The sequence below is a fragment of the Capra hircus genome, chromosome 5, assembly GCF_001704415.2.
Source record: "Capra hircus breed San Clemente chromosome 5, ASM170441v1, whole genome shotgun sequence".
Lineage (NCBI taxonomy): Eukaryota > Metazoa > Chordata > Mammalia > Artiodactyla > Bovidae > Capra > Capra hircus.
This window is the reverse complement of record NC_030812.1, coordinates 15,587,268-15,613,945: the sequence shown is the minus strand read 5'-3', so window position 1 is coordinate 15,613,945 and position 26,678 is coordinate 15,587,268. Positions and strand designations below refer to the sequence as shown.

At 38.4% G+C, this 26,678-nt stretch overlaps 1 protein-coding gene across 1 annotated transcript in view; it reads left to right on the top strand.

Moving 5' to 3' along the window:
- Nucleotides 10,209-26,678, top strand: part of MGAT4C (MGAT4 family member C) — a 70,122-nt gene continuing 53,652 nt past the window's right edge. The window contains exon 1 of the mRNA XM_005679782.3: nucleotides 10,209-10,252. The gene's annotated coding sequence lies outside the window, so the exon portion shown is untranslated. The remainder of the gene's footprint in view (nucleotides 10,253-26,678) is intronic.

Here is a 26,678-nt window from a genome sequence, read left to right as displayed (position 1 = left end):
TATTTTTTTCCCTCCAAAAGAGATTGCTCTTTTGAATTTTGACTTCCTTTTAGATCCAAATTTCTCATCATCCACCTATTCTCATGATGTTTTCGTACTGTCCTAACCTCCAAAAATCAAATATTGTCTTGCTTTGGTATTTTCACAATGCATTCAATATGATTGAGTGCACTTCCCTCCTCTCTTTGTTCTTTGTCATATCATATTCTCCATTGTCTACCTCTGCATTTAAAAGCAGTATTACTTTGGGACTATCTGTATTATTTTGTAAGCTTTGGCCTTCAGCTGCAATTTAGAGTAAAAGGTAAAACACTACATGATAATCTAGCTTTCATCTTTGTTTAGAAATGCCAGCATACTCTTGAATAAGCACATTGGGTACATATTATTCCAAGGATTTTGGCAAAATAAGGAGTTTGCTTATTGGTTGGTCAATTTATTAAAAAGTGGTTATTAACCACATTACTAGAACTCAGTACATGAATATGATTCCAAATATAATTGCTTATGAATCTGGTAGAAGGTAACTATTCTAGATGTGTGTGTTCTAACAAATATACCCCTGTATGTTCTAGTAATATTTTATCACTTTTCTAAAAAATCTCTTCAGGAATAAATATAGCTTTGAAATTCCAACTTATTAACACATAGAGAGCACTATAACTTTTAAAAATTGTATTGCTATCTATACAAATAAATATTATTAAGGAAATTTTAATTCCAAACCATCAACTTAAAGTTGAAATTTGGAGAAAAAAATATACATTGATAAATATTTTGATTGAATCTGTACACAAGAAATTGACTGGTTGATTAACTTTTTCTTTCACATTGTTTCATTCTTTTAATGTGTATTTACTATATCTATTATTTATCAAATATTTGCAAACTATCAAAGAAAAAAATCAGTTCTTGTAAAGGTTGGGATATAATCTAAATAGATAGATATTAAAAATAAATAAATGAGTAAACTATATAATATATTAGAAGGTTACAAATGTCACAGAAAAGGAAAAGACAGGACAAGCTGAGTGATTCTGGAATGCATGTTTGAAGAAAGGAATTGTGAATTTGATAGATAGGATAGAACTCATTGAGAAAGTTATGCCTGAATAGTGACTTGAAAGAGGGTAAGGGTTAGGGCCATGAGAGTATTAGGAAGAGAGATTTTTAGTAGGAAAATTGGAACATCCAGTGCAAAGTCTACCTACATCAAGAGGCTCACAGCATGTGCAAAGAACATGGAAGATAGTGTGTCTGCTGCTGAAAGAAGAAGGCAAGAACAGGAGACCAATAAGGACTTTTTTATAGCATTGTTTAACAGGCATTTCAAAAGAAGTGAGGAGATAGTATAATGCTTGTATAATGATAGTATAATTAGCAGAATGAGGCTGTCTAATTTTCATTTTAATAAAAGTGAAAGTGAAGTCACTGAGTTGTGTTCAACTCTTTGCAACCCCATAGACTGTAGCCTGCTTGGCTCTTCCAGTCATGGGGTTTTCCAGGCAAGAATACTGGAGTGGGTTGCCATTTCCTTCTCCAGGGGATCTTCCTGACCCAGAGATTGAACCCTGGTCCCTCCTCTAGTTAATCTGTTTAGCATAAGTTGGGGAGTGGGCAAGGAGGCAAGGTTGCAAGAGTGAAAGAATGGAGATGAGCAAAAACGATAGCTAAATCCAGGGAAGAAATCATAATAACTTGTAACCAAGGTGAAAACAGTAGTTTTAGTGAGACATGGATATACTATGGATATATATTAAATCTAGCAGCATTTCCTAGATATTGATTTTAAAGAAGAGTTGACACTAAGTAACCTCAAGACCTGGAAACAAAGAGTAGACATTGACTGGGAAAGACAATATTGTATAGATTCTTCTGCTTGCTTAACCTCTCATAGCCTACACTGTTTACTTTTCCCTCAGTGCCATCTTATATGTGGAAAATTAAGATTGGAGACTTTTCCACTTTACAGGTATTAGGTTTTAGATAAATGTTGTTGTTGTTTAGTTACTACTGTTTGTGACCTCATGGACTGCAGCAGGCCAGACTCCTCTGTCCTCGACTATCTCTTGGAGTTTGTTCAGATTCACGTCCATTGAGTGAGTGATGCCATCCAACCATCTCATTCTCTGCCACCTCCTTCTCCTTTTGCCTTCAGTCTTTCTGACCAGCAAGGCCTTTTCCAATAAGCCCGTTCTTTGCATCAGGTGGTCAAAGCATTGGAGCTTCAGCTTCAGCCTCAGTCCTTTCAATGAATGCTGCTGCTAAGTCACTTCAGTTGTGTCTGACTCTGTGCGACCCCATAGACGGCAGCCCACCAGGCTCCTCTGTCCATGGGATTTCCCAGGCAAGAGTACTGGAGTGGGTTGCCATTGCTTTCTCCATAGTCAGGGTTAATTTCCTTTAGGATTGACTAGTTTGATCTCCTTGCAATCCAGGGGTTTCTCAAGAGTTTTCTGCAGTACCTCAATTGAAAAGCATCAATTCTTTCAGCCTTCTTTATGGTCTAATTTTCACATCCATACATGACTACTGGAAAAACCATAGCTTTATTTATATGGACTTTGTCGGCAAAGTGTTATCTCCACTTTTTAATATGCTGTCTAGGTTTGTCATAGCTTTTCTTCCAAGGAGCAAGTGTCTTTTAATTTTATGGCTCCAGTCACTGTATGCAGTGATTTTTGGAGCCCAAGAAAATAAAATCTGTCACTGCTTCCACTTTTCCCCCTTCTATTTGCCATGACGTATTTGGACCAGATGCCATGATCTTAGTTTTCTGAATGTTGAGTTTTAAGCCAGCTTTTCTGCTCTCCTCTTTTACCCTCATTAAGAGACTCTTTAGTTCCTCTTCACTTTCTGCCATTAGAATGGTTTCATTTGCATATCTGAGGTTGTTGATATTTCTTCAAGCAATCTTGATTCCAGCTTGTGATTCATCCAGCCCAGCATTTCTTGTGATGTACTCTTCATAGAATCTAAATAAGAGTAATAATATACAGCCTTGTTACTACTCCTTTCACAATTTTGAGCCAGCCAGTTGTTCCACTCTAAGACTCTAACCATTGCTTCTTGACATGCATTCAAGTTTCTCAGGGGACAGGTGAGGTGGTCTGGCATTCCAATCTCTATAAGAATTTTCCATTGCTTTTTGTAATCCACACTGTCAAAAGCTTTAGAGAAATAGACTAAGTAAGATCTAAAATGCATACATACACTCTAATTATTTTCTAATTTTGCATGCTGTTATTGACCTACTCAATTGTGGAAGAATCATCATTGATGGGTGGTTTCAATATTTGAGAAATAAATCTATATTATCTCAACTTTGACTTGAATCAGTATTTTTGTACGTAGAATTGTCCAAATCAAGAATATGAGAAGTTTTGCAGGGAGATGCTTATTAAAAGAATACTTGAAGATAAGCCAGATAAGCTAAAAAGTCATATATTTTTAACTCCTCAGAGAACTGAAGATACAAAATTGAATGACCAAGTTCCAGCAAAATAAGAGCCTATCCAGGAGTAAAAGAATCTTATTATTTTTTTTCCATTCCTAAGGGTTCTACAGCAGAAGGAGAAGCTCCTCTCTGCCTTAGGAGGAATAAGGAATAAGGAGAAACCAATACAATTTTAACAAGCTGTTAATGGTTACACATAAGTTGGAGCACTGGATTACAATTCTGAAGGGTTTCCATCACAAATCAGTCCTATAGCATTGACCAAGTGGAGCATCAGCAAGTGCAAGGACATGGCCTGACAAAGACTGGGGCAAGGAAGGAGAGCTAAGAAAGCCCAACCCATGGCCTACAGGGCTTTCCAGTACTGCAGTGCTAGAGCTGGTCTGGGGGCAGGGTAGCACATAGAGATCTTCAGAGGCCTGGAAAGTTGGGATAGCAAGAAGAAAGCCGCAATAATTCACAAATCTCAGACAGCCAGCTTAACTACAGATTACTGTGACTCAGGCCCTCACACAGCCAAAAGAAGACTTTTAATGACTTAAAAGCACATACAGAGTAAACCAAAATTAACTGAAGTGGATGTTAAATTCAAAATTTTAGAGATGTAATTCAGTTGGATTTGGCAGAGACCCAAGGGAATCAAGGACTCCTCTGAGTTTTCAGTAAGGCACATGTTCAGTTGAGAGGATTTAGGGATCCAGGATCTATGTACAATGTTGACCAGCTAGCGCTTACACTTCTCTTGATCTTATTCTCTATGGCAAGGAAGTTCACTCCTGCTTTTATCTCTAATCATCAACCTGGACTAGCAGGACTCATAATATATTATATGCCTTTTACAAACAGATGATCAGGTATCCTTAAAAATGAAGTCCAATGGATCAGATATTAAAGATGCTTTTGGCAATTTTCATTTTCACTGTGTATCTCTTTACTTGAAAGCTATGCATCTGGCCCAAGATTTCTTGCTCTACATCATCAGCAAGTTGGAGGTCTGTATTGGGATGGAACAAGGGGAGAATTTGATGGGAGGAAGTCCTCATTCCTCCCACCACTTTCCTCCAGGAAGCATATGAAGATTGTCCTCCAACTCCATTATTTTCTACAGATGGATTTTTGCTAACCAACACCATCCCCCATCAGTGTTGGTAAATATCTGTCATTTACCAGTGACATTCCTTCATCTGCCTTGTTCAAACCCAGGACTTCACTCCCTACAGTTATTTCCTGAATAGGAGCCCCTATTGGGCTAAATTCTTCCCATGAATTATTTTGCATTTTCTTTCTTTTGCTTTAATGACTATAAATTAATTGTCTTTAGACAGTAGCTCAATTGGAGACAACAAAATTGCAGTTCTTAGAACAGAATTTCATAGTTAAAATTGATATCTCAATTAAAATTATTTAAAGGAATTATTTTGAATTTCATGGACTTTCTAGATTGGTAAGTGTTGTGTTCTACTGCGACTAAATACCCAATCATGACAAAAGCTATCATAGACATTTTACATGAAAAGTTAAGCAATTAGATTGACTTGAAACATTAATAAGCCATATATGTTTCCTAAAAATGACAACTGAAAGTTTCCTGAGTTTTGCCTAAATAAATCTTAGTCATTAAAAAACAAATAAGTGAAAGACATAGAGGCTCTGGGAAAATACTATAAAGGAAAAACTATTCTTTGAGTGACATGAAAACTTCAGAGGGCAGTCTGTCTAGAGGCTTCCCATAGTGTATCAAAAAGTGGATTAGAGTGCTTCAGCCTCAGATAGGTCTGTCATCCCGAGATCTCTACTTCCTTTGGAAAAATAGAAGCTTTAGGCCTCCTTTTAGTCAGTAGCCTAGCCTCTAGGGAACTGAGAACCAAATTTTCAAAAGAAAATGCTTTGTGTCCATTATCTTGCTTCCTGCTTCATTTCTGTTTCAATTCCAAGTAAGAGGGTCATCTCCCACTTCTCTGGTCAGTTTCAGACACTGATATGCATCATCATGTGTGGAGCTGGTGACTCACTCCACAAGCGTTAGACTCCTGCTCAGGGGTTGCTGCTCACATGCTCTTACAGAGAGCTGGTCAAGTGAGAGGAGCAAGAACCAGAAGGACAGAATCTCTGTCATTTTATTTCATGATAACCATGGTAATTGAAGATTCACGGTACGCTTTTCTGTCAAAAAGTACACATACCTGGCTGCCACAGTCTAGGTGAAGGAGCCTTTATCAACCATACAGGACACATCAGATTGAGACTTGAAGGATCCAATAGCTGCTCTTCCAGGGTGGATGTATCCCCCAGGGGGAGGGAGGGAGTGGTCAGGGACTGTCTGCATCCACAAGAGAACAAAGGATATAGTTGTTTCCATCCAGCAGAATGGAAACTAGAAACACCGGTTTTAGCCCAGCTTGTCAATAGAATTATAGTCTTTCTGAAAGGAGAAGAAATCAGCAAAGGGATGAATATAAATGTGAACAAGGAGAAGGACAGACCATGAAGGAAGAGCTACTGTAAACATCTTAAGGGGAGATATAGATCTTCCAGATTTTTCTAGAATTCCATTTCCATGGAACACTGCAGCATATGAATTGAATGAGATGTTTGTATAGACATTCACAGAAAGATTGCAGTAAGATGCAGCGCATCTTCTAATTGAAGTCTCAAGAAGAGGATGATCAACATCACTGTAGAGGTTACAGACCTTTCAACAGAAGTGACATTTGATCAGAGTTTTGTCTAAGAAAATGGAATATATGTTCAAAAGCACTGAAGCTTGAAAGTTCATATGAAATGTGTTCGAAAAATGGCAGGTAATTCAGTGTGTCTGAGGCATAAAATGCTTGATGGTAATAAAACACATGGCTAAGAAATGTATCAAACCAAACAGACAGTGAGAAGAGAAAACAATAAAGGAATAAAAGTCAAATGCGTTCTAACCAGAATCACATTTTAAGACATCATTTGGGCAACAGAGTTATCTGATTTGCTTATTTAATTGGAACTATTAGACAATCAGTCAGTCAGTCAGTTCAGTCGCTCAGTTGTGTCTGATTCTGCGACCCCATGAATCGCAGCATGCCAGGCCTCCCTGTCCATCACCAACTCCCAGAGTTCACTCAGACTCATGTCCATTGAGTCAGTGATGCCATCCAGTCATCTCATCCTCTGTCATCCCCTTCTCCTCCTGCCTCCAATCCCTCCCAGCATCAGAGTCTTTTCAAATGAGTCAATGCTTCGCATGAGATGGTCAAAGTACTGGAGTTTCAGCTTTAGCATCATTCCTTCCAAAGAAATCCCAGGGCTGATCTCCTTCAGTATGGACTGGTTGGCTCTCCTTGCAGTCCAAGGGACTCTCAAGAGTCTTCTCCAACACCACAGTTCAAAAGCATCAATTCTTCAGCGCTCAGCTTTCTTCTCGGTCCAACTCTCACATCCATACATGTCGGCAAAGTAATGTCTCTGCTTTTGAATATACTATTTAGGTTGGTGATAACTTTCCTTCCAAGGAGTAAACGTCTTTTAATTTCATGGCTGCAGTCACTATCTGCAGTGATTTTGGAGCCCCCCAAAATAAAGTCTGACACTGTTTCCACTGTTTCCCCATCTATTTCCCATGAAGTGATGGGACCAGATGCCATGATCTTCGTTTTCTGAATGTTGAGCTTTAAGCCAACTTTATCGCTCTCCTCTTTCACTTTCATCAAGAGGATTTTTAGTTCCTCTTCACTTTCTACCATAAGGGTGGTGTCATCTGCATATCTGAGGTTATTGATATTTCTCCCGGCAATCTTGATTCCAGCTTGTGTTTCTTCCATTCCAGCATTTCTCATGATGTACTCTACAGAGAAATTAAAAAAATGAAAGTAAATACAACTAAATCATATCTATTAGAATTTGGCATATTAAGAATGCCATTTAAGATGCTATATATTAATAACTAGAAAAATAAAGCATATTTTTCATTCAGACACTTTATTTCTCTAAATAGAATAAATTCTTATAATAAATTTGTTTTTATATTAAAATGACATTTATTAAAAGAAAGCATATGACTATCTATGCAGAGAAATTTATTTTTGCTTAATTACCTTTATAATTAAATATCTTATTTCATGAATCTTTGCTCAGGTACATCCCAATGATACTTTTCCTCACTATACATATACAATTATACAAAATCCAAAAAAATTCATCAACACACTATAAAATATCAGATCTTTTGTTAAAACATATCTTAAAATATGTTTAAGGTCACATCAAAAGTAAGTAAAAAGACTCAAGACAGGTCCATAACAAGACACCTGGTCCTGAAGCATATTATTATATTCTGAAAACCAATAATTTATTCATAGTTGCTGGGTCATCTGAACATCATCTCTAGGGTCTAGAATCCCTTTATCAATATATTCCATTCATAAGTTTGAAAATAAACTCCTTAGCCCAAATGGCCAGCTCTAGTCAAGTACCAAAGCTTGCACAGAATTAAACTCATTGTTGCTACAGCTTTCCGCATGCCAAATTTTTGGGGATCTATAGCTAGGCCTCCTTAAATCCTACCTCCTTTCTGCCTCACTCTAATAATTGTAGGTGCCATACTCTCCATGCTGAGGTATAACCAATTATCTGTAACAATCATAACTCTACATTTAGAAATGAATTTATTTGAAATGAAAATTCTAAAATAACTGCTACCATTTTAAAATATTAATATCAATCTCCCATTGCCACTGTTTTTCCTATATCTGGAAGCTACAAAAGAAAAAACAAAGTAGAAAAAAAGTACAGAGACTCTCTGTTCAATTCAGTTCAGTTGCTCATTCACGTCCAACTCTTTGCGACCCCATGAATTGCAGCACGCCAGGCCTCCCTGTCCATCACCATCTCCCAGAGTTCTCTCAGACTCATGTCCATCGAGTCAGTGATGCCATCCAGCCATCTCATCCTCTGTTGTCCCCTTCTCCTCCTGCCCCCAATCCTTCCCTGCATCAGAGTCTTTTCCAATGAGTCTACTTTTCACATGAGGTGGCCAAAGTACTGGAGTTTCAGCTTTAGCATCATTCCTTCCAAAGAACACCCAGGACTGATCTCCTTTAGAATGGACTGGTTGGGTATCCTTGCAGTCCAAGGGACTCTCGAGGGTCTTTTTGACCACAGAAGCTAACCACATTACATCTAAGTAGAGATGAAAGAAGCTGATGGAGACGGCTGGAGAGGCAGAGAAATCTGTGCCTCAAGAGCATCTGAATTCTCACCATTAACTGTTGTGTAAAATAATAAATGTTTATATAGCATCAAACTTCAGAAAATAGCATTATTGGTTCCTTGAAAGTATCTAAGAAGCACAGGAAAGCACAAACTATTTAAAAATATAAGTAGTACTCTTTTTTTTTTTTTGCTTTTTATTTTATTTTTTTTTACTTTACAATACTGTATTGGTTTCACCATACACTGACATGAATCTGCCACAGTGTACATGAGTTCCCAATCCTGAACCCCCTTCCCACCACCCTCCCCATATCATCTCTCTGGGTCATCCCAGTGCACCAGCCCCAAGCACCCTGTATCCTGTATCGAACCTAGACTGGTGATTCGTTTCTTACATGATAGTATACATGTTTCAATGCCATTCTCCCAAATCATCCCACCCTCACCCTCTCCCACAGTGTCCAAAAGTCTGTTCTATACATCTGTGTCTCTTTTGCTGTCTCACATACAGGGTTATTATTACCATCTTTCTCAATTCCATATATATATGTGTTAATATACTGTATTGGTGTTTTTCTTTCTGGCTTAATTCACTCTGTATAATCGATTCCAGTTTCATCCACCTCATTAGAACTGATTCAAATGTATTCTTTTTAATGGCTGAGTAATACTCCATTGTGTATATGTACCACAGCTTTCTTATCCATTCATCTGCTGATGGACGTCTAGGTTGCTTCCACGTCCTGGCTATTATAAACAGTGCTGTGATGAACATTGGGGTACATGTGTCCCTTTCAATTCTGGTTTCCTCGATGTGTATGGCCAGCAGTGGGATTTAAGCCCAGTTGAGAAACATGCAAAATAACAATATATTTTCCTCAAGCTATCTTTGCTTAAAGAATATGCAAATGACTTTAAAGACATTATTAGAGACTTTTCTTCATGTATTCATTGTGTTATATCTGCACAATTTTCTTTTCAATAACTTTGTTAACAAAATCTGGTAGTCAATAACAAACTGTTCCAGGCAATGAATTTATAATGTTGTAGCAGGAACAATCTCTTGAATGTTTTATACCTTTATAGCTGATGGAAAAATCAAAACATGGATAAACATGGAACAAACTAGCCCATACAATTTTTAGGTGATGTGAACCTAGGTAACATGCACTGCAGTTACTTTCTAAAGACAAATAATTCTCTGCTTATGTGAAATATTGTAAAATGTATCTAATTTATTTACTAGTTCAAATAAAATCAATGATAATGTTAAAAGACATATGTGTGTATTTTTATAGCATATAATATAAGCTTCAAACATTTAATATGGCTACTTTTAATGAATAATTTAACTTAATATAAAGAAATATTCTGTGAGATACATTTATTAAATAATTATATTAAAAGTTCTTTCTATATTTTGGAAAACTAGAAAGTATGAATATAATATGATTTCACGGGAATAGCAAATTATCTAGAATAATTTTTATTTTACTTTTAAAAATAACAAGAGGATTGAGTTAGTAATATTGGACTTTCTTTTTTCCAGTATATCAACATTTTCTACACAGGACAGATTGTGACAACTTCTTTCTTAAGGTGAGACTGAGTGTAATTCACAGTGGAATTTTGAGGGGCTATACTTTATATATTTATTGAAGATATTTATCATTTTATATTATCAAAGATATTCCACAAGTCAAATTGTCTTAGGGCAGTTAGTGGTGGTGGTTTAGTCACTTAGTCATGACCAACTCTTGCAACCCCATGGACTACAGCCCACCAGGCTCCTCCATCCATGGGATTTCCCAGGCAAAATACTGGAGTGGGTTGCCATTTCCCTCTCCAGAGGATCTTCCTGACCCAGGGATCAAACCCATGTTTCCTACATTTCAAGGTGATCTGAATTGCAGGCAGATTCTTTACCTCTGAGCCTAAATCTGAGGGTGTCTGCTTATTAGTTTTATATGCATGCATTCTATTTGTTCAACAGTACTTTTTTCACTATAAACTCTAAGGGATGTTTATTGGCAACTTCTGAGTTTATCAAAGCATATAACTTGATGTTTTTATTAAAACTTGGAAATTTATTGAAGCTAAAAGAAAAAAAATACAAGTCATAGTTAGAACAATAATAAAATATTCTATTACAACTAATACAATTAAGATACCTCATGAAGCAAATGAATACACACACACACACAGAAGCATGTTAATGTCTTTAAGTTTTTCCTAAAATGCAAGTATATTAGATTATTTTTTTACCAGATGCCATCAATGTTTTTAAACAATGTTGTGGCTATTTTTGCTCTATTACTCCAAGAATTAGATATGTTATTATTATATCATAAATTAATATTAAGTTTATTTGCATATTCATCACTGTTTTTTCAGTGTTGCTTCTTATTAGAACTTTCACCTTATCTATTTACCTGAAGTACATTTTTAGACTTTGCTTTAGTGAATATTTTTCAGTTTTTCTTTGTCTGAAAGTATTTTGTATTTGGCTCTTGTCCTTAGAAAATGATTTCTCTGAACTGTGAATCTACATTGCTAGGGATTTTTTCTGATTGAAAAGGGGGTACATACAAAGAAGAATTAGAGGCATTGCATGTTTAGAGTCTCTTAAAATGCAAATGATTAATTATTTATATTTTACAAATGATGTAAATAATGACATTTTTCTCTTTGGTCTCAACTTAAAAGGCTGTCCTCTGCTAAAACTTTAATTCAAACTAAGTTTCTACCTCCACAGGTCTCCAACCTTTTCCTTCATAATTCTGATATGATTCTGCTACTTTTTTCTCTTCCCTGGAGCAAGGACATTATCATATTAATATTAATAAACTATTAAGCCCTGTCAGCAGTGAAAAGGAGTATGCGTGAACGTGTGTGTGTTCAGTCATGTCCAACTCTTTATGACCCCATGGGATAGCCCTCCAGGCTCTGTCCATGGGATTTCCCAGGCAGGAATACTGGAGTGGGTTACCAGAGATGGAGTATAATCTTTGTTTGATTCTGCTTTTGAAGAAAACAAAAACACTTACTTTGGGTTCCTCTTCTAATCTTTTAGGCTCCTTGAATACACAATATTAATTTTAGAGCCTTTGGGATTCTTGTAATTACTATTAGTGCTTACTGTTTAACTAAGCAGGCAATTAATAAAGTGCCCATGTAGACTCTCTAATGAGAGGATATGGTAATTGGAAAAGGTGGCTAAAATTGGAAAGGACATATTCACAAGTTTTATTCTCTTTATTCATGTGAAAAATGTGTATATAAAGTAGCTGTTTTGGGCATTTTCCAGCATAAACATTTCAAACATTTTTGTTTACTCCCTTTGGAGCCTAGCACTTTCACATTGGTTTAAATTAATAAAATTTATTTGTGGAAAATAGTATTAAAATGTCCATGTTTTTCAGTATGAAATCCATGATTATTTTTTACTTTTTTTTTTTTAATTTTATTTTTTTATTTTTTAAATTTTAAAATCTTTAATTCTTACATGCGTTCCCAAACATGAACCCCCCTCCCACCTCCCTCCCCACAACATCTCTCTGGGTCATCCCCATGCACCAGCCCCAAGCATGCTGCACCCTACGTCAGACATGGACTGGCGATTCAATTCTTACATGATAGTATACATGTTAGAATTCCCATTCTCCCAAATCATCCCACCCTCTCCCTCTCCCTCTGAGTCCAAAAGTCCATTATACACATCTGTGTCTTTTTTCCTGTCTTGCATACAGGGTCGTCATTGCCATCTTCCTAAATTCCATATATATGTGTTAGTATACTGTATTGGTGTTTTTCTTTCTGGCTTACTTCACTCTGTATAATTGGCTCCAGTTTCATCCATCTCATCAGAACTGATTCAAATGAATTCTTTTTAACGGCTGAGTAATACTCCATTGTGTATATGTACCACAGCTTTCTTATCCATTCATCTGCTGATGGACATCTAGGTTGTTTCCATGTCCTGGCTATTATAAACAGTGCTGCGATGAACATTAAAATACAGCACATGCTATTTTTTCTGTTTTTTTTTTTCAAAGATAATGTGAAAATGCCATTACAAAAACATTCAAATATTCAGTTATAACAAACTGTTTCTTGCCAAAGGGAGATTTTCAAATATAAATTTTAATCCATCAGAACTGAGATCATTTCCATAAGCTGGTTTATTGTGTAAATTTTATTTTTCAAGGGTCTAGTAGCAATTAAAATTCACAATAATTTGTGTTGTCCCAAATACTTGTAATGTATGTAGTTAGTTTTTCATTTCAATGCATTGAAGGGTTCAGTTCAGTTCAGTCCCTCAGTCGTGTCCGACTCTTTGCGACCCCATGAATCACAACACACCAGGCCCCCATGTCCATCACTAACTCTCGCAGTTCACTCAAACTCATGTCCATCGAGTTGGTGATGCCATCCAGCGATCTCATCCTCTGTCGTCCCTTTCTCCTCCTGCCCCCAATCCCTCCCAGCACCAGGGTCTTTTCCAACGAGTCAACTCTTTGCATGAGGTGGCCAAAGTATTGGAGTTTCAGCTTCAGCATCAGTCCTTCCAATGAACACCCAGGCCTGATCTCCTTTAGGATGGACTGGTTGGATCTCCTTGCAGTCCAAGGGACTCTCAAGAGTCTTCTCCAACACCACAGTTCAAAAGCATCAATTTTTCGGCGCTCAGCTTTCTTCACAGTCCAACTCTAACATCCATACATGACCACTGGAAAAACTATAGCCTTAACTAGACAGATCTTTGTTGGCAAAGTAATATATCTCTGCATTGAAGGGTTGCTGCTTCTGCTAAGTAGCTTCAGTCGTGTCCAACTCTGTGCTGTCCCATAGACGGCAGCCCACCAGGCTCCCCTGTCCCTGGGATTTTCCAGGCAAGAACACTGGAGTGGGTTGCCATTTCCTTCTCCAATGCATGAAAGTGAAAGTGAAGTCGCACAGTTTTGTCCGACTCTGAGCGACCCCATGGACTGCAGCCCACCAGGCTTCTGCGTTTGTGGGATTTTCCAGGCAAGAGTACTGGAGTGGGGTGCCATTGCCTTCTCCGGCATTGAAGGGTTGAGTTCAGTCATTCAGTCGTGTGCAACTCTTTGCGACCCCATGAATCGCAGCACGCCAGGCCTCCCTGTCCATCACCAACTCCTGAAGTTCACTCAGACTCACGTCCATCGAGTCAGTGATGCCATCCAGCCATGTCATCCTCTGTTGTCCCCTTCTCCTCCTGCCCCCAATCCCTCCTAGCATCAGCGTCTTTTCCAATGAGTCAGTTCTTTGCATGAGGTGGCCAAAGTGTTGGCGTTTCAGCTTTAGCATCATTCCTTCCAAAGAAATCCCGGGGCTGATCTCCTTCAGAATGGACCGGTTGGATCTCCTTGCAGTCCAAGGGACTCTCAAGAGTCTGCTCCAACACCACAGTTCAAAAGCATCAATTCTTCAGTGCTCAGCCTTCTTCACAGTCCAACTCTCACATCCATACATGACCACCGGTAAAATCATAGCCTTGAATCGACGGACCTTAGTCGGCAATGTAATGTCTCTGGTTTTGAATATGCTATCTAGGTTGCTCATAACTTTTCTTCCAAGGAGTAAGCGTCTTTTAATTTCATGGCTGCAGTCACTATCTGCAGTGATTTTGGAGCCCCTCAAAATAAAGTCTGACACTGTTTCCACTGTTTCCCCATCTATTTCCCATGAAGTGATGGGACTGGATGCCATGATCTTCGTTTTCTGAATGGTGAGCTTTAAGCCAACTTTTCCACTCTCCACTTTCACTTTCATCAAGAGGCTTTTTAGTTCCTCTTCACTTTCTGCCATAAGGGTGGTGTCATCTGCATATCTGAGGTTATTGATATTTCTCCCAGAAATCTTGATTCCAGCTTGAAGGCATTGGAGGGTAGGGCTCTTTAATTACATATTCTACTTCATGCATTTCCGCTTTTCTGACTATCTACTGCTAACTCAAAGAGTTAAAGAAATAAGCAAAAGAAGCTATTGTAGTCAAATACAGTTGAATTATCCAGCTTCATATGTGATATTTTAGTAAGCTATTACTCATTGCAGTATGCAGTATTAGCCCACAGAAAATTTTAACTCTTTATCATCGTTTCATCAGAGCAGATGTGTTGTCCCATATTATCTGTCTTTTGTTATAAACATAGAGTTCTCAGAAACTGAGTAGTCATTGCTCACATTTTATTTCAATTCTTTACATAATTTTAGAGCAGTGAAGCATATCCAGTTCAAAATCTTTCATTTTGATCTTCATAGAGTAAAATTTATGAGCAACTTAACCTCCCCAAGTGCATCATTACCACAACTCCACTGGGAGTCTTCAACCTTCAACCTCAAGCTACATTTGGCAAAATTTTGAATGGATGTTCTCTTAGTTAAAATTCTCAGCTTCTGTATTTCTATATTCCATGGAAATTATTGCTTTCTATAAAATTGGCAAGTAAATATTTGCTTACAAATTAGAATAATATTTATCTGCATGTGTTTTAGAAAGGAAATAAGCCTCATTTTTAAAATATAGAATAATAAGGCTGAAAATGACTCAGTATTATTCTAGAAATGAAAACACATATATCCACTGTCTACGGATCCCAAGGCTTTAAAATTGCAATATACTAGGGGAATTACATCATGAAGGACAAAACAGTGATTTTTATTTGAGAAACAAACTGCTATTCTCATAATGTAGAATGTTAAATAAATAAGAAAAGTGTAGCAATTCTCAAACTATTTTGTTATAAGGATCCATCTTAAAAATTATTGAGGACTCCAAAGAGGTTATGTGCATTTTACATTGATATTTACTGGATTAGAAACTAAAATATAAAATTTAATATATTCATCATTTACTTGAACACTATTACTTATAAATAACATGTTTTATGAAAAATAGCTGCCTTTTTTAAGCAAAGCAAAATTTAGTGAGAAGAGCAGCATTGTTTTCTATTTTTGCTAACCTCTTTAATGTGTGGCTCAATAAGAGATTGTTGGATCCTCCTCTCTGTACTATATTCATTCTCTTTTGATATCATACCTTGTGAAGACTTTGGAAATCTCCACTGTAAGCTCTTTACAGAATGAGGACTAAAACACAAAGTCTTAATATAATTATCAAAGTAATTTTAACCTTGCAGTTGCACAGAAAAAGGTGATGGAGATCCCAGGTAACCATTGATCACACTTTGGAAATTGCTGACTGGTGGCTTGAAACAGCAGTGTAGTTTCCCTCTGAGTTTCCAAGGTCACCTGGACCATTCTGCCATTCTGGAGTGGGCTTGACTGTGCTCCTTGGCTTACTCATGTGTTTGCGCTCAACTCCTCCATTGTCTGGAAGCTGGCTGCTCTAGGAAGGCCTTGGCTGAGATGATGACCTTTGTACCTCCAGCAAGCTAGCCTGGCCTGTTCCCATGGCAGTCAGGGTTCTAGGAGGGAAAATTGAAGCATGCAAGGCCTGAGTTCTAGGCTTAGATCTGAATACACTGTCAATTCTATGGCACTCATTTGGCTGAAACATATCAAAAAGTCAACCTAAACCCATATGTGGAAAATAGGCTCTACCTCTTGATGAGAGAAGTTACAGTCATATTCAAAAGAGAGTACATCACACAGAAGAATTTGGGGCATTTTTTCAAATGCCCTCTGAGCATCCTAGCTATGCCTCCTCCTAAATAAGGTAAAGGTAATTCTTTGCCTCATTTTCAATGTATTTAACTCTCTTGTATCTACTGTAGGAATCTGAAAGGACATACTTAGAAATAATAGTGTTATCATTTAAAATTTATTAGCTTGGGCCCTACACTATCAATACTTACATGTAACCAGGGCTTCAGATGTCACCAGGTCCTGACACATGAAAGTGAAAGTGAAGTCGCTCAGTCGTGTCCGACTCTTTGCGACCCCATGGGCTGTAGCCCACCAGGCTCCTCCATCCATGGGATTCTCCAGGCAAGAATACTGGAGTGGGTTGCCATTTCCTTCTCCAGGGGATCTTCCCATTCCAGGGATCAAACCTAGGTCTCCTGCATTGAAGGCAGACGCTTTAACATCTGAGCCACCAGGGAAGCCCCCTGACACGTGGGTTCACACTAAATAAGATACATAAGACATTGAAATGGATGACAATTTTGCCAAGATTTGAATTTACAATTAGAAATATAAATATTATTTGAGTTGGATAGATATACATGTATGCGTAATCATCAATACCACTTATTAAAGTTAATAAGTTATATAAAACAGTGGATAAATCATCAAAATTCGCTCTTACAGAGACCAGGAATAGCCAAAAAATATAATTTGAGCATACTTCCACCTTATAAACAATCAAATATACAATCAGAATACTTTTCTCTAATTATTAGGATATAAAATATGAGGTCAGATGAATAAAGATCCAGTGAAATAAAGCTCAGAGAGTCATATCTCATGAAAAGACTTATTTTTTTGCTTTTTTCTCTTCTAACAGGATGAAAATGCTTAAAGTGTATATGTTACATCTCTCTCCACCTCAAGGATACCCATACCATTAGAAACAAAAATACCCTAAACTTTTACAGCTTGGGTTCCCTTTCCTCTGGATCAGATGTTGCATACTCAACTGTCAAGAATCATGTAAGAAATATAAATGAGTAATGCACTTCAGTAGTAAACTATTGAGAAATTGGAGGTGGGGAGATTATATGAAAGAGAAAAGGCTTCTCCATCTAAATTTGCTTAGTCCCTCAGTCATGTCCTACTCTTTGCGACCCCATGGACTATAACCCACTGGGCTACTCTGTTCATGGAAGGCTCCAGGCTTCCAAGTATTCTCCAAGAATAGTAGTGTGGGTAGTCATTCCCTTCCCCAGGGGCTCTTCCCTACCCAGGTGGGTTCTTTACCTTCTTAGCCACCAAGGAAGCTCCTCCCCTGCCTGCATCTAAATGAGGATTAGTTAATGCTTAGGTCCAGTAAGTTGTTGTAATGTGGGAATGAAAGTTTATTATTGTTGTACACTCTAATTGAAAAAAAAAAACTAGACTTTTATATAAAATTCTTCCTTCTTCACATATTCATGGACCAAGTTAATTCTGTTAGAACCTAGAATCTCCCCTAGCTGGCCATTTTTGTGAAACTTGGATCATTTGAACATTGCAGATATTGTCATGAAATTTCCATTTTTTATGCTTTGTTTCAATTGATATATTGCTTCATTATTGCTGTTCATTCATACTGATATTGATGTATGAATATTGATATCATACATATTCATAATCTAGTCTTGCTCTCTCTTTAAAATTTTATTCAATCTTTATCTCTCATGCATTAGAATGTAGGACTATCCTAAACAAATTTAACTCAAATAAAACTGTAAAAGGTCAGCAAAAGCCAGAGAGAATGTGAGAGATACAGAAATAACAACTTACATAAATTTGTGTTAGACAGTTTTACATTCCATTTCACTTGGTATACCTCAGTGACATGAGAAGGAAATGGGAGACATAAATCTGTTATTCCCACTGTTATCACTAGTTCCCATAGGTGAACATCTTACTCACCAAACAGAATTTGATTCTAGTGCTTAAGATGCATGTATTGCATGTCGTCATTGTTGTTTAGTCACTAAGTCGTATCCAACTCTTGCAACCCGGACATAACTCACCAGTCTCCTTTGTCCATGGGATTTCCTAGGCAAGAATACTGGAGTGGGTTGCTTTTCATTCTCCACAGGATCTTCCCGACTAGAAACTATCAGGATAGGTTCCCCATTAAACCTATCTCCTGCATTGCACGTGGATTCTTTACTGCTGAGCCCCAGGGGAAGCCCGTAAGCCTAGATAGATTACATTTGATTCTCAACAGAAAAAGCACAATCATTTATAATGAAAGAACTACTGACTATGGTGAATCCAGTTTTAAACAGAATATCAATCTGAAGTGTAGCATAGTAGTTCTATTTCTCCTATATTTGATTATATACGTTTTATATTTTACTTTGTGACTTTGGATTTAATGACTACATAAGACACTACGATTTTAGACTTTAGGCAATTTCAAATCTTGAAAAGGAAACCTCAACCTAGCCTTTGTCCTATCAATAAATTAAATCTTCCCCTTGGAGTCCCTAGCATTAATATTTTTCCTTATGCATAAATTTGCAATTGAACTAATGATCTTCACATTTCGATGTATCTTGACTATTCTGTGATTATCAGCTTGACTTTTAGGTCATTTTTAAAATAATTTAGGACTTCCCAGGTGACACTAGTGGTAAAGAACCCACCTACCAATCCAAGAGACATAGAGACATAGATTCAATCCCTGGGTTGCAGTATTCCTGCCTGGAGAATCCTATGGACAGAGGAGCCTGTCAGGCTACAGTCCATAGGGTGGCAAAGAGTTGGGCATGACTGAAATGACTTAGCACTCATGCACATGCTTTGAATCACTGAGTAAATTATAAACATTTTCCTCCAGATTACAATATAACTAATATTCTATTAGAAAGCAATGCATAACTATGTGTTGTAGCTAATTAGTTTTTTGCTTTGCCTCTTCAGCCTTCTTAAAAAAAAAAAAAACTCAACAGTTTGTGCATAAAAGATTTCTCAACAAATGTTTGTTGGTCATTTATACAGGTGAACTTTTCAATGTGTTTTTTTTTCTGTCTCATGTACAAGTAGTTATACCCCCTAATATTTAGACACATTACAAGCTTCATAGTAGAGTGAGGATCTCTTGCAGACTATATTCATTTTTATTCCACAATCATACTGATTTCAACTTCAGTATCAGTCTGCTGCTGCTGCTCTGCTAAGTCACTTCAGTCATGTCTTACTCTGTGTGACCCCATGGACAGCAGCCCACCAGGCTCCTCTGTCCCTGGGATTCTCCAGGCAAGAACACTGGAGTGGGTTGCTATTTCCTTCTCCCCATATCAGTCTAAAACACAATATCTTAGCCTTTTCAAGATAGCTTTGCAAAATACCACAGCCTGAATAGTTTATCAACAACAGACATTTATTTCTCATTAAAAATTATATTTTCAATGCTTGAAAAAATAAACTTGGACTTCCATAATGTTCATTTTAATAGAATTATAGGCACAACAAATGTTTGTCTAAGATCAGTTGCTATTTGTAGTTAAGAAATGTGTTTCTTATCATTAAACAGTCATTTCTAAGCTGCCCTTCCAAATACAGTTATATGCAATTAAAATTAACCCCTAGACACAATCCATTCTGTTCTATTCTGTAACCATTATACTTTCACAGTTCTTTCTAATGTTAATGAGAAGTTACACACCTTCGTCAATGAATAAAAGGACAACTCTGAGCCAGGATCTAGGTTGCAATACAGCCATCTTGTAAAGTTCCTCATTAGCTGAAATAAACTGTCATCACTAATATCACAGGCAATAGATTTAAATTAGGTAGGTGACTCCTTCCTCGCTGAAGAAAATGAATCCAAAGAAAAACAATAATTACTAATCATCAGGAAGTATTTTAGCAAGTTCTGAGACCTTGCCTCCTGACACATTGTAAAGCAGGAGAAGATCACTGCCACAAGAAGCAGAAGGGAAACTTTGTGTTATCACACAGCGAGAAGACTCAACAAGTTTTTACCAGCCAGTATCTCTGCTCAAGTAGTTGAAAAGCAGTTTGCATATATTTAAATACTAATTATTTACAAAGCGTACTGAAAAAAGCACTGGCCCAGAAGTGTTTCCATTATGTTAAATAGCTGTTCTCACGTGTGGTAGCAGATCTGGTCCCAGCCTCCGACTGGCTGTGTACTGCCTTTTTTTCCCACGAGTCACCCTACTTTTTAACCCTATATCTTTTGACCTGACATTGACATTTATATTTGCCTTAAACTATAAGAAGACCTGATGGGCCTGGAGACCTTTCCTAGTATGAGTCATTCTATTTAATTCATTGTTTGATTTCAATGCTGAACTGTGTGGTACTATTGATGTAAAAGGTGTAGAAAGCTTATGAAAACGCAGAATCAATCACCTCTTTATTACTAGTAGTAAATAATAACAAAACAGTCCCCACTGATTGCATTTAAGAAACTTAAGAAAGAATAGTACACTTGAGAAAGTATAGTATACTTCGATTATATATCAATAAATTCAGCATTTATTCGTCTGCAGTCTACTTCGTGGCTGCCAGATGGTTAGATTTGGGAATTTAAACAGGTATAATTTCTACAGGTTTTGAAGTAGAACTGTGAACTAAATGGGAGCAGTTAATTCCACTGATTATGTTGGGGTACGGAATTGATCTAATGGACTTTCCTAGGGTATGTGCCAAGTTCTCGTTGCTTTGTTTTCTCCTATAATCAAAGAACAGAGAAGGCAATGGCACCCCACTCCAGTACTCTTGCCTGGAGAATCCCATGGACAGAGGGGCCTGGTAGGCTGCAGGCCATGGGGTCGCTAAGAGTCGGACACGACTGAGCGACTTGACTTTCACTTTTCATTTTCATGCATTGGAGAAGGAAAAGGCAACCCACTCCAGTGTTCTTGCCTGGAGATCCCAGGGACAGCGGAGCCTAGTGGGCTACCATCTCTGGGGTCACACAGAGTCAGACACGACTGAAGCGACTTAGCATAATCAAAGAAATAACCCTTGAACTAAGTTGTTAATGTGCCAGTTTTAAAATGAAGAACCTGAGGATTAAGACCTTGCCTAAAATCACACAGCCAGTAGTAGAAAATCCAGGATGCAAATTCAGGCATATCTAGCTTCCACAGTATCTCTTTCAAGCAAATGAGGATGAGAATTAGAGTTGAATTTTAAGGGTGAATCGGGGCTAATTAACAAGGCATATGCTCAGTCATTCAGTTGTGTCCAGCTCTCTGTGACTCCATGGACTGTACTCACCAGGATCCTCTGTCAAGGGGATTCTCCAGGCAAGAATACTGAAGTGGGTTGTCATTTCCTCCTCCAGGAGATCTTACTGACCCAAGGATCAAACCCTCATCTCTTGAGTCTCCTGCACTAGCAGGCAGATTCTTTACCACTGAGTCACCTGTTTTCTAAGAGTTAGGAGACAATTAAGCAGGCAACAAGAAAGTAAATCAAGGCACAGAAAACAACAGAAACAATGGTAGGGCACAGATAATAAGGTAAATGGCATAATTTAAGGAGTAGACCCCCATAGCCCTAATAGTAATTGTTAGAAGTAATCCCAGAAAAATAGATTAGAAATGTAGGCAGTAGCCCAATTACAATGCATCTCACTTGAAATTTCACGGAGATATAAATCATTCAAAGGTTTTAAACAAAAAAAAAGCAGAATTATAGGGAATCTTTAGAAAAATGATGCTATTATAACAATATGCTTGATGAACTGTGGAAGTGAAGGGATGTTGGTGGGTCTTTTAGACTCCTGGACCCAATTCCAAAGTTTGTGTGTCAGAGGGTATAGAGTACTTTTCTCATAACATCAAACAATTCTCAGACACCAGCAAATTGTCCAAGAATTCAACTTGATTCTGACACTGTCTACTGGGAAATAGCATCAGGTCCTGCAGGTTGAGGGCTCACACTGCTTCACAATACCCTACCACAACCACCACCACCACTTCAGATGCCAGCCGCAAGCCCAAATTCTTGCCTATGCTTCTAACCAACTGGATGAAGCTCAAAGGTTCCCAAGACCCCTTCCCAGGATTGATTAACTTGTAAAGTGGCTCAGTACTCAGAAAAACATTTCACTTACTAGATCACCAGTTTAATACAGATTGACACAGAGGGATTTAATACAGATGGAAGAGATATCTAGAACAAGGTATAGGGGAAGGATGCAACGTTTCCACACCCTCTCCAGACATGCTACTCTGCCAGTTCCTACACATGTCCATCAGCATGGAAGCTCTCTGAACCCCACTCTTGTGGGTTGTTTTAGAGGCTTCATTACAAAAGCTTGGTTGATTAAATCATTGACCACTGGTAACTGATTCAACCTCCAGTCCCTTTCATCTCCCAGGAGTTCTGAAGGTGAGACTGAAATTTCCAACCCTCTAATCACATGCCTGGTTCTCCTGGCAGCCAGCTCCCATCCTTAGTGCATTTCTCAACTCATCTTATTAACACAAGAGACATTTTAAAGCTTTTAGCACTTAGGAAATGCCAAAGGTTTGGGGAGCTTTAAGCATAGAACTGTGAACAAAGACCAAATATATATTTCTTATAGATCATAGTGCTGTAAAAGTGACCTCAAGTGACCTCAGCCTGAAGGAGCTGAAGCAGGATTTTGCTTCCCTGCCAGAGAGATTGAGGGTCAGGCCATGGCAGGGAGAGCATTGAGTCCTAACCACTAGGCCACAAGGATTCAGTGGCCAGTGAAACATCTTAGCCCATCAGCTGTGTAGAAATGAATTTCCACAAAGAAACAAAGTGATGAAGCAAGGTAAGTATTTATTAGGATGTAAAAAGGGTACCTGTTGACAGACACATTGGTGGACTCAGAGAGGGAGAGAGAGAGTCAAGACCTAGTGGTAGTTTGAATTGCTTTTATTGGAAGATCACCAGTTTAATACAGATTGATACAGAGGGATTTAATACAAGTGGAAGAGATATCTATAACAATTTCCTTCCAATTTCCTTTGGCCAGTCGTCTTGCTTTGCCTGATTCTGAGTCTGTATTTGGTATATCTCAGGGTCCTCCCATGTGTACACACATGTCTCAGCCACGATCAGTTATAGCCAAGAGGCCTATGGGGAGGTTGGCATCACTTGCTCAGAGGTGATACCTTCTCTCCATTGATCACCAAGGAGACTTTCTGCACATGTGTAGTCTGGAAGGTCTCCGTGACCTCCAGAATGAGAAATATATGCTCTCTTACCTGAGCATAGCTCAGCTTCTCCTCTCTCCTGCTATTTTGGAGTATCTCTCAACAGGGGACAAAAGCCACTCTTCCTGGGACCCATCTATCTCCTGCCTCAGAAGGGCAATTAATAAAAACTGTAAACTGTGTGTGCTCAGTCATGTGTGACTCTGAAATCCCATGGATGTAGCCCACCAGGCTCCTCTGTCCATGGGATTTTCCAGGCAAGAATACTGGAGTGGGTTGCCATTTTCCTCTTCCAAGGGATATTCCTAACCCAGGGATCAAAGTTGAGTCTCTTATGTCCCCTGCACTGGCAGGAAGATTCTTGATGACTTGTGCTGTCTGGAAAGCCCTGGTTAAGTAAAACCCAATAACAATCAACATGGGCATCTGAGTCCAACCAACCTTGTTAAGCCAATCTATTCTGGAGTAATTCTGAGGATTACATACAAAATCTTTGCAAAGCACATATCTCTATTCCTGGCAGGTAATAATCCTCTAAAAATATTAGTTGTTGACTTATTCCATAATTAGGAGTTAATATGATCATTTAACAGATATTTGTTGAGGGCTTACTGTATGCCAGGAACTCTTCAATGAACTAGGCGTCAGTTCAGTTCAGTCGCTCAGTTGTGTCCAACTCTTTGTGACCCCGTGGACTGCAGCACGCCAGGCCTCCCTGTCCATCACCAACTGCCGGAGTTTACCCAAACTCATGTCGACTGAGTCAGTGATGCCATCCAACCATCTCATTCTCTGTTATCCCCTTCTCCTGAATCTTTCCCAGCATTGGGGCCCTTGCAATAAGTCAGCTCTTCGCATCGGTTGGCCAAAGTGTTATAGTTTCAATTTCAAGATCAGTCCTGCCAATGAATACCCAGAACTGATCTCCTTTAGGATGGACTGGTTGCATCTCCTTGCAGTCCAAAGGACTCTCAAGAGTCTTCTCCAACACCACAGTTCAAAAGCATCAATTCTTTGGCACTCAGCTTTCTTCACAGTGCAACTCTCACATCCATACATGACCACTGGAAAAACCATAGCCTTGACTGGACAGACCTTTGTTGACAAAGTAATGTCTCTGCTTTTTACATATGCTGTCTAGGTCGATCATAACTTTTCTTCCAGGGAGTAAGCATCTTTTAATTTCATGGCTGCAGTCACCATCTGCAGTGATTTTGGAGCCCCCAAAATACAGTCTGACACTCTTTCCACTGTTTCTCCATCTATTTGCCATGAAGTGATGGGACCAGATGCCATGATCTTAGTTTTCTGAATGCTGAGCTTTAAGCCAACTTTTTCACTCTCCTCTTTCACTTTCATCAAGAGGCTCTTTAGTTCTTCTTCACTTTCTGCCATAAGGGTGGTGTCACCTACATATCTGAGGTTATTGATATTTCTCCTGGCAATCTTGATTCCAGCTTGTGCTTCCTCCAGCCCAGCATTTCTCATGATGTACTCTGCATATAAGCTAAATAAGCAGGGTGGCAATATACAGCCTTGACGTACTCCTTTTCCTATTTGGAACCAGTCTGTTGTTCCATGTCCAGTTCTAACTTCTGCTTCCTGACCTGCATACAGATTTCTCAAGAGGCAGGTCAGGTTGTCTGGTATTCCCATCTCTTTCAGAATTTTCCACTGTTTATTGTGATTCATGGTCAAAAGCTTTGGCATAGTCAATATAGCAGAAATAGATGTTTTTCTGGAACTCTCTTGCTTTTTCAATGATCCAGCAGATGTTGGCAATTTGATCTCTGATTCCTCTGCCTTTTCTAAAACCAGCTTGAACATCTGGAATTTTATGGTTCACATATTCCTGAAGCCTGGCTTGGAGAATTTTGAGCATTACTTTACTAGCATGTGAGATGAGTGCTGTTGTGCAGTAGTTTGAGTATTCTTTGGCATTGCCTTTCTTTGGGATTGGAATGTAAACTGACCATTTACAGTCCTGTGGCCACTGCTGAGTTTTCCAAATTTGCTGGCGTATTGAGTGCGGCACTTTCACAGCATCATCTTTTAGGATTTGAAATAGCTCAACTGGATTTCCATCACCTCCACTAGCTTTGTTCGTAGTGATGCTTCCTAAGGCCCACTTGACTTCACATTCCAGGATGTCTGGCCCTAGGTGAGTGTGAGTGATCACACCATCGTGATTATCTGAGTTATGAAGATCTTTTTTGTAGAGTTATTCTGTGTATTCTTGCCACCCTTCTTAATATCTTTTGCTTCTGTTAGGTCCGTACCATTTCTGTCCTTTTTTGAGCCCATCTTTGCATGAAATATTCCCTTGGTATCTCTAATTTTCTTGAAGAAATCTCTAGTCTTTCCCATTTTGTTGTTTTCCTCTATTTGTTTGCACTGATTGCTGAGGAAGGCTTTCTTATCTGTCCTTGCTGTTCTTTGGAACTCTGCATTCAGATGCTTATAGCTTTCCTTTTCTCCTTTGCTTTTTGCTTCTTTTCATAGCTATTTGTCTGAGTTCCTCAGACAGCCATTTTGCTCTTTCTATTTCTTTTTCTTGGGGATGGTCTTGCTCCCTGACTCCTCTCAATGTCATGAACCTCTGTCCATAGTTCACCAAGCACTCTGTCTATCAGATCTAGTCCCTTAAATCTATTTCTCACTTCCACTGTATAGTCATAAGGGATTTGACTTAGGTCATACCTGAATGGTCTATTGGTTTTCCCCACTTTTTTCAATTTAAGTATGAATTTGGCAATAAGGGGTTCATGATCTGAGCCACAGTCAGCTCCCAGTCTTGTTTTTGCCGACTGTATAGAGCTTCTCCATCTTTGGCTGCAAAGGATATAATCAGTCTGATATCAGCGTTGACCATCTGGTGATGTCCTTATGTAGAGTCTGCTCTTGTGTTGTTGGAAGAGGGTGTTTGAAATAACCAGTGCATTCTGTGAATAAAACAGTTAAGGTCCTTGGTCTCAAGGGACTTACTTTCTAGAGAGGGTGGGAGAGTCAGGGAAAAAATGGTAAAAATATTAGAAAAAAATGTCAGACATTTCTGAGAGAATTGATAGAACTTGATTATTTACAACATGTGTGATGGTGTGTATCATAAGTGAGGGCAATGGAGAAAGAGTTAGGGATGATGCTGAGATTTTTTTCCTTCAGGCAGCAGTGAAGAGGCATTGTCTTGTCATTAGCCAAAATAAGACAGCAGG